Source organism: Euprymna scolopes, chromosome 21, assembly GCF_053919585.1.
Source record: "Euprymna scolopes isolate OS-2025 chromosome 21, ASM5391958v1, whole genome shotgun sequence".
Classification (NCBI taxonomy): Eukaryota; Metazoa; Mollusca; class Cephalopoda; order Sepiida; family Sepiolidae; genus Euprymna; species Euprymna scolopes.
The window spans coordinates 10264850-10277819 of NC_136502.1; the positions used below are offsets into that span (position 1 = coordinate 10264850).

At 29.1% G+C, this 12970-nt stretch overlaps 1 protein-coding gene across 2 annotated transcripts in view; it reads right to left on the reverse strand.

The window, feature by feature from the left end:
* The window catches only part of LOC145241994 (protocadherin gamma-A4-like), a 290561-nt gene that overhangs the window by 88955 nt on the left and 188636 nt on the right, over nucleotides 1-12970 (reverse strand). For both annotated transcript variants that reach the window (XM_080104876.1, XM_080104875.1), the window contains exon 6: nucleotides 10521-10661. The gene's annotated coding sequence lies outside the window, so the exon portion shown is untranslated. The remainder of the gene's footprint in view (nucleotides 1-10520; nucleotides 10662-12970) is intronic.

A 12970-nucleotide genomic window follows, 5' to 3' on the forward strand; every position in this document is an offset into this window, starting at 1 on the left:
AGAGCTAGCTAGTAAGTTTTGAAAATATTTATGGCAATTAAACTACTCAGATAAAACGTGGAAAATATTATGTTGCTTAATTGACATAACTTACTATATATATGTGTGTGTGTGTGTGTGTGTGTGCGTGTGTGTGTGTGTGTCTGTGTGATATTATATACTGATACTATCAAATAATATATTGTATATATTTTTTTTTCAGTATTTACTTAAACAGTGCTCATACATAAAAACATACTTATGGCAACCAAGTTTTTGTGCTTCATACCTTAAAATCTCACCACGGTAATTCTGAAAATCTGAAAGAGCTTAATGAGTGATGAGTGATGAGCAATGAGTGATGAGTAATGAGTGATGAGCAATGAGTGCTTAAGAAGCAAAGCACAAAAAGTTCGGCATAACTTGCTTATCATAAAAATACTTTTATGATACTATATATATATATATATATATATATATATATATATATATATATAATATAAAACTGAATGTGTGTGTATGTGTGTGTGTGTTTGTGCATGTGTTTGTATGTGTGTGTATGTGTGTGTATGTGTGCGCGTGTGTGTGTGTGTGTGTGTGCATGTGTGTGTGCGTGTGTGTGTATGGTCACGAATAGGTTCCTATATGGTTGACTCTTTTAAAAAACTAATTACATATAATGATAGAAGCTGTATCGAGACACAGGAATGGATATGTTTGATCTGGTAGAACAGTGGTTCATTAAAATTGTGGGGTCTGCGTTCGCGCCTGGTCCACAAAGTATGGAAATAAAAGATTTAAAAATTAAAAAAAAAAAGTTTACAAGTGTTTTTGATATAGATGTACATAAGAACACTTTGATAAGTATGTTTTAACTTAAATAGGGATAGTATAATAAAATTGTGGGGTCTGCGTTTACGCCTGGCCTCCATAGAATGGAAATAGGCAAAAACTTTAATAAAGACTTTTCATATCTATATACATAAACTTTGATAATTATGTTTCAGTTTGAAGAAATATGGTATAATAAAATTATGGGGTGTTCGTCTGCACCTGACCTCCATAGAATGGAAATATGTCACAAAGTTTAACAAGGTTTTTTAATATAGATCCACAGAATATTGTGATAAGTGTTTCAGTGTGAACAGGTATGGTATAATAAATTATGGGGTTTATCTATTTTATTTTTACTTTCATCATATTTTGCTTTGGTTTTGATACCTCCAAATTCGAAGCTATCTCTTTACAACCCTTCCTTTTCATAACCTATCATACTTTCATAAATCAGAGTCCATTTTTTTAGGCTGTTTTTGAACCCAGTCAACGACGGGTACTTTTGCTAGTATATATATATATATATATATATATATATATATATATATATATATATATAGATAGATAGATAGATAGATAGATAGATAGATAAAGATATATATATATATATATATATATATAGAGAGAGAGAGAGAGAAAGAGAGAGAGAGAGAGAGAGAGAGAGAGAGAGAATAATGGATGAACAAACGTCAAATTACAATATGTAAGTCATTTGGAAAGAGTCATGAATAAACATCCAATAAAATTGGAGTCAATATTTAGCATCCAATTTATTGGAAGCTAAAAATAGTTAGATTGGAAGCTATAACTAGTTGGATGCTTTCATTTTTTTTTTTTTTTTGTATTTGGTCTTCATTTAACCATCATTATTTTTAATTAAACTTGTCCTTTATCATAGAAATTGAATATTCAAATCAAACTTCTAATAATTATGTCAATCTATAAGAACCTATGGGTGCTTCTCTATGCAGTCACTATGAAATACTAAAGATTCAAAACACATTAAATGGTATACATTAGGTGAATAGAGTTGTCTCCCCTTTCTTACCTCAGTAAAAGAATAAATTTGTTTAGATCTACGTCAGAGTTTCTAATTATCATTTTTTTTTTTAACTGAATTAATATGAGGAGAAAACTAACAACCATTTTGAGTGTTAACTATTTTGTTTTCAGTGTAAAAAAGAAAATTAAAAAAAAAAAAAATTCTCACTTATCATTTGTGCATTAAGTCTCTTTAGAAATCTTAATCAATTATACATATATATATATATATATATATATATATATATATATATATATATATATATATATATATATATATATATATATGTATATATGTATATATATATATATATAGAGTTGGATGCGTTCTTGTCATGTCACTGCTGGTATGATGGCTACTCTCCAGGCATTTTGATCCTTGACCAAGACATCCTTGATATTGTCCAGCAATCGCTTCTTTGGTCAGCCGTGTTATGTGCCTCTGACATAAAATGACATCAAATTCTGTGTTGCCAAAGGTTGTCATCCATACTCTTCACATTACCAAAACTTCTCAATCACTCACGATAACTTCTAAAGAGGGGATGCCAAGATGTATTCTCAGATTAGCCATGCGTCTCTTATGCATAATTTTTGAAAAGCAGATCCATCTGAACATGGTGTTTCCGTTTCTCACAAACCTGTTTGCATGATCAACAGTGACATGATTCCTCAAACACCAGCAACAAAGATCTATCCACAGGACTTTAGGGTTGTGCCTTTGTTGGTCAGAATGGTAATGAGCTTTCTGATTTTTTTTTCTATGTAGATTGTATTCTGGTTGTGATAGCATCTGTACACTCTCCATTGTTGCCTACCATGTATCCGAGATAAAAGAAGGTGGAGACAAATTATTTCATGTATCTACATAAAATTTTATATATTAATTTTCAGTATTTACTTCAAAAGTTCTCGATACGTAAGCTGTGCTAGCTAATAGCTTAATGAACCCTCACGAGGATGAAATGCAGAAAATTCTGTGTAGCTTAATTGGCAGATATATTTTCAAATATATATATATATAATATAAAGCCGAATGTGTGTGTGTGTGTGCGTGTGTGTGTGTGTGTGTGTGTCTGGTCACGAATAGGTTCCTATATGGTTGACTCTTTTAAAAAACTGATTACATATAATGATGGAAGATGTATCGAGACACAGGAATGGGTATGTTTGATCTGGTAGAACAGTGGTTCATTAAAATTGTGGGGTCTGCGTTTGCGTCTGGTCCACAAAGTATGGAAATAAAAAATTAAAAAAAAACGTTTACAAGTGTTTTAGATATAGATGTACATAATAATACTTTGATAAGTATGTTTTAACTTAAATAGGGATGGTATAATAAAATTGTGGGGTTTGCGTTTGCGCCTGGCCTCCATAGAATGGAAATCGGCACAAACTTTAATAAAGACTTTTCATATCTATCTGCGTAAGTACACTTTGATAATTATGTTTCAGTTTGAAGAAATATGGTATAATAAAATTATGGGGTGTTCGTTCACACCTGACCTCCATAGGATGGAAATATGTCACAAAGTTTAACAAGGTTTTTTAATATAGATCCACAGAATATTGTGATAAGTGTTTCAGTGTGAACAGGTATGGTATAATAAATTATGAGGTTTATCTATTTTATTTTTACTTTCATCATATTTTGCTTTGGTTTTGATACCCCCAAATTTGAAGCTATGTCTATACAACCCTTCCTTTTCATAACCTATCATACTTTCATAAATCAGAGTCCATTTTCTGTAGGCTATTTTTGAACCCAGTCAACGACGGTTACTTTTGCTAGTATATATATATATATATATATATATATATATATATATATAAATATGTTGGATGTGATAACTAATAGCTACACATATGCAAACATGTTTCAGTGACCACCCTGCCAGGGAAAATCACCTCATCAGGCCAAGAATATCCACAATTGACTCTCGTGGATATTCTTGTCCTGATGAGGTGATTTTCCCTGGCAGGATGGTCACGGAAACATGTTTGCATATGAGTAGCCATTAGTTATCACATTCAACATATTTATATTGCTCTGTATAAACATTGAGCACTCTTTGGTTGACACATTTTGGTTTTGTTTAAATAATACTACCAATAAAATATATATATATATATATATATATATATATATATATATATATATATATATATATATATATATATATATATATATATATATATATATATATATTTGAAAATATATCTTACAATTCCCTTATTCTATGTAGGTAAAATGATTTAAAAATTTTAAAAACATTTAATTTAATTTTCTATGTTTATTACCTTTAGCAAATTAGGTGCAAACCTTTTATAATATTTGCTAATTGCTTTGAGAAGATGTATAAACATCGAAAACTCATGGGTTAAGGAAATATATTTTAATTTACTGTATTTTTTGTCTAATATGCAATAAAATTCCTATATTTGAAATTTAACTTTTTCAAATCACAAATTTTAAATTCCTAAATTATGATATATATATATATATATATATATATATATATATATATATATATATATATATATATATATATATATATAATGAATAATAGACACTTTCACGCCTCCACCCCTTGGAAACACTTCAAATTAACTACGAAAATGCCATTTTTACATCTCCAACACATTTGAAAATAATTTCTGACGAGGACGCTTCACAAAACGTCTGAAACGCGTAAAAACGATTTCAATGATTTAAAAACATTATTACAATGATCCAAACATAATTCTCAATGAAAAACCAAGGCACGGAATAATAAAATAATGTTAAAAAATACACATTGTTGGTGACTACCCCCTTATTTAAATATATATATATATATATATATATATATATATATATATAAAAGCCAAGTACGTCCAGGGATGGAGTACTGCTGCCACATCTGAGCAGGAGCTGCTAAAAACAGCCTATCCTGCCTTGACAGAGTACAAAATAGACTTCGTGGTTTAGTGAGGGATGCCCTTTTCTCTTCCCTGCAACCTCTCTCTCACAGAAGAGACCTTGCTAGCCTGTCTTTGTTTTATCGTTATTTCCATGGCAGGTGCTCGTCTGAGCTCCAATCCCTCATCCCCCCTCACCAGTTTTTCACGAGAAACACCCGTCAAGCTGAAACTACTGTCAATAATTTTCCCCACTCTTTATCTGTGCCTAAATCCAAACGTGGATTCCATGAGCAAAGCTTCTTTCTTAGAACTGCACGCCAGTGGAGCTCTCTGCCGCTTGCCTGTTTCCCACCTGACTACAACTTGGACGTCTTCAATTCCAACATAAACAAACTCCTGACAAACCGCCCCCTTAAGTAAGACACTCTATCAAAACCCCCAATACTAATGATTACTACAATACTATCTCATTGATTACTGTACACACAATAACCCTTATCCCTGAGTGGCCTTCGGGCCTTGATAAGTGGTGACCCCCATGTAAAAAAAAAATTATATATATCAGAGATAAACGGATTTAAGATATATTCATTTGCATGCATTCTAAGAATTCAATATAAACAATAGTTTCATGTACAATCATTTCTGAGACGATATAAATTTCTATTGATATAAAAATATCTTCATCAGCACAACTTTGAAGTTAAAACCAAGATAGTAAAAAAAAAAAAAATGCAGAGATGGTCTCTTCTTACACTTGCCTCCTAATAAGGACAGAATTAGACACAAGACTGGTTTTTAACGTAGAAAAAAATGTAGCTTCCCAAAAATAAAAATTGCCCCAGTCTAGAAAGAGTTCTTCTTCACTGATTAAATACTTGGTTGTAGATTTCACTTGGATTTCCATTTGAAGGAATTTCTGTGGCATGAAAGGCCGTTAGCAAATATCTTTTTTACAAAATGTATGACAGCAAATTATTTAAATGATTTTTGTTTTTATTTTAATTTAAAGATTTGATGTTTTATAAATCTGCAAAGCGTTTCATAAATAAAACATTTTTTTGATTATAAAAAGTATTTCTGGTGGACTTCTCTCTGTTACTTTTTTCTTACAGAAGAGATATTGCAAGCCTATCTCTGCTCCATCGCTATATATAATTTGAAAAAAAGATTTTCAAATGCAACAAGATATACTTGAAGAAGGTAGGAGGTTAGATCGATCGAAACGCTGTGAAAATAATGCCCAGAATAAGAACAGTAGTTTAAAAAGTCAATCCTCATCTCAATCCAGAAACAATATCTGAAATTTTTATAATTTAAAACTATAAAAATTGTTTGTTTACCTATCTGTTTTATCTTCAATTAATTTTTTTCAAATAATATATAATTTTTATTGAAAACTTTTTTTTGCTTACCATAAAGAAGCCAAATAATGCAGATGTTGCATTAAATATAATACATGTTAATTAAATATAATACATGTTAATTAAATATAATACATGTTAATTAAATATAATACATGTTAATTAAATATAATACATGTTAATTAAATATAATACATGTTAATTAAATATAATACATGTTAATTAAATTTATTTAAATTTTAAAGAATTTATCGTCAATAAATACATTTCTGAGGAGATGGGAATTGTTTAAATTTTTCCTGCAAACTTTCTTGGACTAGTTAACAATTAGATAATAAAAATAATTAAAAAATAAAAATAATAAAACAATAAAAACAATAAAAATAATAAAAAATAAAAATAATAAAAATGCTGAATTAAAAACAGTTATGTAATTGTTATTTAAATTTTTAAAAGAAAATTTTGTTTACTCCAAACAAGACATGCATGTTGCCATTGAAGCATAGTTTGATAGGGGTTCGATTTATATGGAGCAACCTGAGTGGGGAGTTGGTTAGCGAAATATTTGTTTACATTATATTTAAATTTCTGCATGTTAGTATGATCGAAGAAACAGTGAGCAGGAAAGGCATTTCAAAGGCAAGCAGTTTTTTTTTTTTTTTTTTTTACATAGGCATCACCACATTATCAAGGCCAAGAGGCCACTCAAGGATAAGGGTTAAAGAGTTTACAGTAGAAATTGGACAATATAGTAATCATTAGTAATGAAAATTTGGTAAATTTGATAACTTATATGGAACGGCTCATCAAGAACTTATTTACGTTAGACTTGAAGACAACCATATTGTAGTCAGCCGGAAAGCAGGAAAACGGAAGACAATTCCACAGGCGTGCAGTTCTAAGAAAGAGGCTTTGTTCATGGAATCTACGTTTAGGTTTAGGCACAGATAAAGAGTGGGGGGAATTATTGATCGTGTTTTCAGCTAGACGAGTGTTTCTTGTGAAAGTTTGGCGAGGGGGGACCATAGATTGAAGCTCAGTCGAACACTTTCCATGAAAATAACGATACATCAGAGACAAACTTGCAACATCTCTTCTGTGAGATAGAGATTGCAAGGAAGAGAAAAGGACATCTCCTACGAGGCTACGAAGTCTATTTTGAACTCTATCAAGGCAGGCCAAGTCCTTTCTAGCAGTTCAAGGTAAAAGAGAATAACAGACATTTTGGGACCTCAACAGTGAAGGGGAGATGATTTTGAAGCTAATTGGGTGGGTCAGAGTTATTTATGTTGAGGAATACAATTGCAGTAAGTTCCTTGGAGCACATTCTGCTGAAGTACTTGTAAAATAAGCAGAAAGATGCAACATTTGCACCCTATCCAAGCATGCACCACATTTGGTGCACCAGCCCAAATGTGACAACAATACTTTTTTTAATATTTATAAGAAACCTTTCTAACCACCAATTGTCATGGCCGCAGGAATTTCTTCAGGAAACCCATGTTCAAGCTCCTTGGCAGGCTATTCTCAGGTAATATGAAGTGGAATTTCTTACCTGACTATGGATACAATAGAAACTTGTGGTCAATTAAAAAACATAAATTTGTATAAATTAGCATGGTACGACTTTTTTGACTGACTTAATTCTGTTGTCGCCATTAGTTTCCCTCATTCCTTCTAGAGTCAAGTACTTAGAGAAGGTACCACAAACATTTATAGAGAAGGTGATGCGATGGAACCGACAGAATTCAAACTTGGCACTCCACATCATCAGTATCCTCTTCACAATGGCCACCTCCCATATATATAATGGTCCTGGATATGACCTTAAACTATATCCAGTGGTGAGGCCCCAGCTTGCGAGCTTTGGGGAGTGTGGAGCCATCCTTTAATTGTCATTGCTCCCAGGTCCACTCTGACCCGGAGTGGTAGTACCTGTTAGGGTCCCAACTATGGGTTAAATAGAAAATGACTTGAAAAAAAAATATATTCTATTAAAAAGCTTTTCTTCAAAATCACTGGATTTGGAATTAAATAACCTGAAAAGGGTTGATATGCCGTAAAACAAAAACAACGAACCTATATATAATGATTCATTTACAAAAGGTATTCTGCACAAAATTCAACTTTATGCATCAACATCTAAGGTGATACATTAATACCAACGCTTCTCTAAATAATTCAATGCCTTTTTTTTGTATAAAAATTTGTCTTTGGCCTTCAAATAAACCTTAGTTTCCGATATCACTTCTTCACTGAAGCCCTCTGTAGCTTTCTTTTGAGGTATGCAAACAGTCAGTAGTCAGTTGTGGAGAATAAAGTGAGTGCCAAAGCAATACTGTTTAATTTTTTTTTTTTTTTTTTTACAGTAATCACCACTTATCAAGGCCCAGAAGCCACTCAGGGATAAGGGTTATTGCAAGTACATTACGTTAGTGTGGAGATTTGATGAAGTGTTTACTTAAGGGGGCGGTTTATTAGGAATGTGTTAACATTGGACTTGAAGACATCCAAGTTGTAGTCCGGTGGGAAGAAGGCAGACGAAACAGAGTTCCACAGGCGTGCAGTTCTAAGAAAGAAGCTTTGTTCATGGAATCCACGTTTTGATTTAGGCACAGATATAGAGTGGGGAAAATTATTGACAGTGGTTTCAGCTAGACAGGTGTTTTTTGTGAAAGATTGGCGAGGGGGGACCAGAGATTGGAGTTCAGACGAGCACCTGCCATGGAAATAACAATAAAACAAGGATAGGCTCGCAACGTCTCTTCTGTGGGAGAGAGGTTGCTGAGTAGAGAAAAGGACATCCCCCTGAAGCCACGAAATCTATTTTGTACTCTGTCAAGGCAGGATAGGCTGTTTTTAGCAGCTCCTGCCAAGATATGGCAACAGTATTCCATCCTTGGACGTACTTGGCTTTTATATAGATAGATTAATTGATGTAGTTTTCTCATCGTTGTGATCAATTTGTGACATGGTGCATTTTTTTAAGGAAAGATATATATATTTTTTTAATTTCTTTTTTTTATTTATTTCTTTCTCCAAATGCAACAATAATGTAATATTATATTCCCTATTGATGGTTCTTTCTTTTTTTTCATGATAATCAAATGACAAAATACCTTGCACATTCCAAAATGAACCCAAAACTTTACCTGCTGATGTTTGTGTCTTTGGTCGCTTTTAACAGCTTTCACATACTGCTCTCAAATAAAGTGGTGGATCCATGTTTCATACAGTGTCTCATATTGATGCCAAAACTCTTTTTGTTGTATTGATTGCAGATAATGCATTGCTTTTAATCAACTGTGAACAAACGTGTCACCTACTATGAAGACAGATTTCCCGTTGACAAATGTTCATGCAAAATAGTGACTTCACTACGTTCTAATATATTACACTTCTCGACTATCTAACACAACTTCAATTTATGGCTAAAACCAGTTTTGTAGATGTTTTTGATGTTTTCTGAGACAACTGTCCAATTTGGATGACCTCAGCATTCAACATCATTTGTGTCTGTATTGCAGCATTTAAAGTCAGCATTTTAACCATTATTTCCGATGCGACACCATTCAAATCTCACTTATCAAGTCATTGTTTTTCTTATAAAAAACAATATTTTATCAGCACAAAAATTTAGATTATTTCATTATTTTTAAAATTTGTAAGAAGTAGTTTCATTTAAATTATTGTAATTTATAAAATGATAACCTAATTCTTTTAAATTTTGACAAGTTCCACTAATATAAAACAACAGATATTTTTTCTTTAATAAGTTTCACCATCTATATGTCAGGTCTGGAACTTATTGAGTGATGAGTAGGGCAATGACAAGAGAATATTCTTTACACTATTTTGACTCGAGTATTTATCAGTAAATATCTTATATGTATTTAGATAGAGTGATGTGGTTCTCTGTTGATTAACTGCGTACAACTGTGTTGGATATATACTCGAGAGTCAAAACAATGAAAAGAGTAATCTTTTGTCACAGACCTAGTGGTCAGTTACATAGCTCAAATAAGGAATTAAAAAAAAACAAAAATTTTCTTGTAGAAAAAAAATGCTTTATCAAAAGACTAAAACTCTGATTTTTTTTCATTGATTTTGGAAAATTTGTAAAGGTACTGTAATTTGTGAACTAATAATCTAATTCTATTAAATTTTAACAAGTGCCATTCAAAAACAAACAGAATTCTTTTTAATAAGTGGAGCCATCTACATGTTAGGCCTGCAACTTATTGAGAGTTGTATTGAATAATGTAAATCAGGACTGATATTATTAAAAAGAAAGAACGAGAGAGAATGCTGATCCAAGAAAAGATTGGTGACATTATCATCAGTCTTTATATACACAAAAAATAGATATTTAAGCATAAATTCTGAGTTGATCATTACCATGTCACTGATGTCAGCTTCTAAAAAGATCCTTGTTCCACTCCCTCCTGTAGAAGGGGATCCAGTCCCTCAGCAGCTATCACGGATACAGCATAACTGCTTCTCTTCATGACTGAAGATACCGTCCTTCCTTGCTTCAGACTAAAAAGAAAACAAAACAAGGCCATTTTTCACCTTTTTAGTTTAACATGAAGACACATGTGAAATGATAAATCTCAAATTCGAACCATTTACAAAACAAGAGACAATCTATATTTTTGCTATTCAAGAACTAACAACTATTTGTATTACAAAATATTGACTAATATATTTGTATTACTAAAGATTGAACAATATATTTGTATTACTAAATATTGAACAATATATTTGTATTACTAAATATTGAACAATATATTTGTATTACTAAATAGTGAATATTTTTGGTATTACTAAATATTGAATAATATATTTCTATTACTAAATATTGACTAATATATTTCTATTACTAAATATTGAATAAAAGATTTCTATTACAATATATTTGTATTACTAAATATTGATCAATATATTTGTATTACTAAATATTGAACAATATATTTGTATTACTAAATATTGAATAATATATTTGTATTCCTAAATATTAAATAATATATTTGTATGACTAAATATTGAATAATATATTTCTATTACAAAATTTTGAACAACATATTTTTATTACTAAATATTGAACAATATATTGGTATTACTAAATATTGAATAATATATTTGTATTACTAAATATTGAATAATATATTTGTATTACTAAATATTGAACAATATATTTGTATTACTAAATATTGATCAATATATTTGTATTACTAAACATTGAACAATATATTTGCATTACTAAATATTGAATAATATATTTGTATTACTAAACATTGAACAATATATTTGTATTACTAAATATTGAATAATATATTTGTATTACTAAACATTGAACAATATATTTGTATTACTAAATATTGAATAATATATTTGTATTACTAAATATTGAATAATATATTTGTATTACTAAATATTGAATAATATATTTGTATTACTAAACATTGAACAATATATTTGTATTACTAAATATTGAACAATATATTTGTATTACTAAATATTGATCAATACATTTGTATAACTAAATATTGAACAATCTATTTATATTACTAAATATTGAACAATATATTTGTATTACTAAATATTGAATAGTATATTTGTATTACTTAATATTGATCAATGTATTTGTATTACTAAATATTGACAATATATTTGTATTACTAAATATTGATCAATATATTTGTATTACTACATATTGATCAATATATTTGTATTACTAAATATTGAACAATATATCTGTATTACTAAATATTGAACAATATTTTTGTATTACTAAATATTGAACAATAGATTTGGATTACTAAATATTGAATAATATATTTGTATTACTAAATATTGAACAATATATTTGTATTACTAAATATTGAACAATATTTTTGTATTACTAAATATTGAACAATAGATTTGTATTACTAAATACTTGACTATATATTTGTATTACTAAATATTGAACAATATTTTTGTATTACTAAATATTGAACAATAGATTTGGATTACTAAATATTGAATAATATATTTGTATTACTAAATATTGAACAATATATTTGTATTAATATATGGTGAACAATCATTTTGTATTACTAAATGTTGAATAATATATTTGTATTACTAAATACTTGACTATATATTTGTATTACTAAATGTTGAATAATATATTTGCATTACTAAATATTGATTAATATATTTGTAATACTAAATACTGGACAATGTATTTGTATTAGTAAATATTGAACACTATATTTCTATTACTAAATATTGAATAATATATTTGTATTACTAAATATTGAACAATATATTTGTATTACTAAATATGGAACAATATATTGGTATTACTAAATATTGAACAATATTTTTGTATTACTAAATATTGAACAATATATTTGTATTACTAAATATTGAACAATATATTTGCATTACTAAATATTGAACAATATACTCGTATTTCTCAATATTGAACAATATATTGGTATTACTAAATATTGAATACAATATTTGTATTAGAAAATATTGAATAATATATTTGTATTACAAAATATTGAATAATATATATGTATTACTAAATATTGAACAATATATTTGTATTACTAAATATGGAATTATATATTTTTATCACTAAATATTGAACAATATATTTGTAATACTAAATACTGGACAATGTAGTTGTATTAGTAAATATTGAACACTATATTTCTATTACTAAATATTAAATAATATATTTGTATTACTAAATATTGATCAATACATTTGTATTACTAAATAGTGAACAATATATTTGTATTACTTTATATTGAACAATATATTTGTATTACTAAATATTCAATAATATA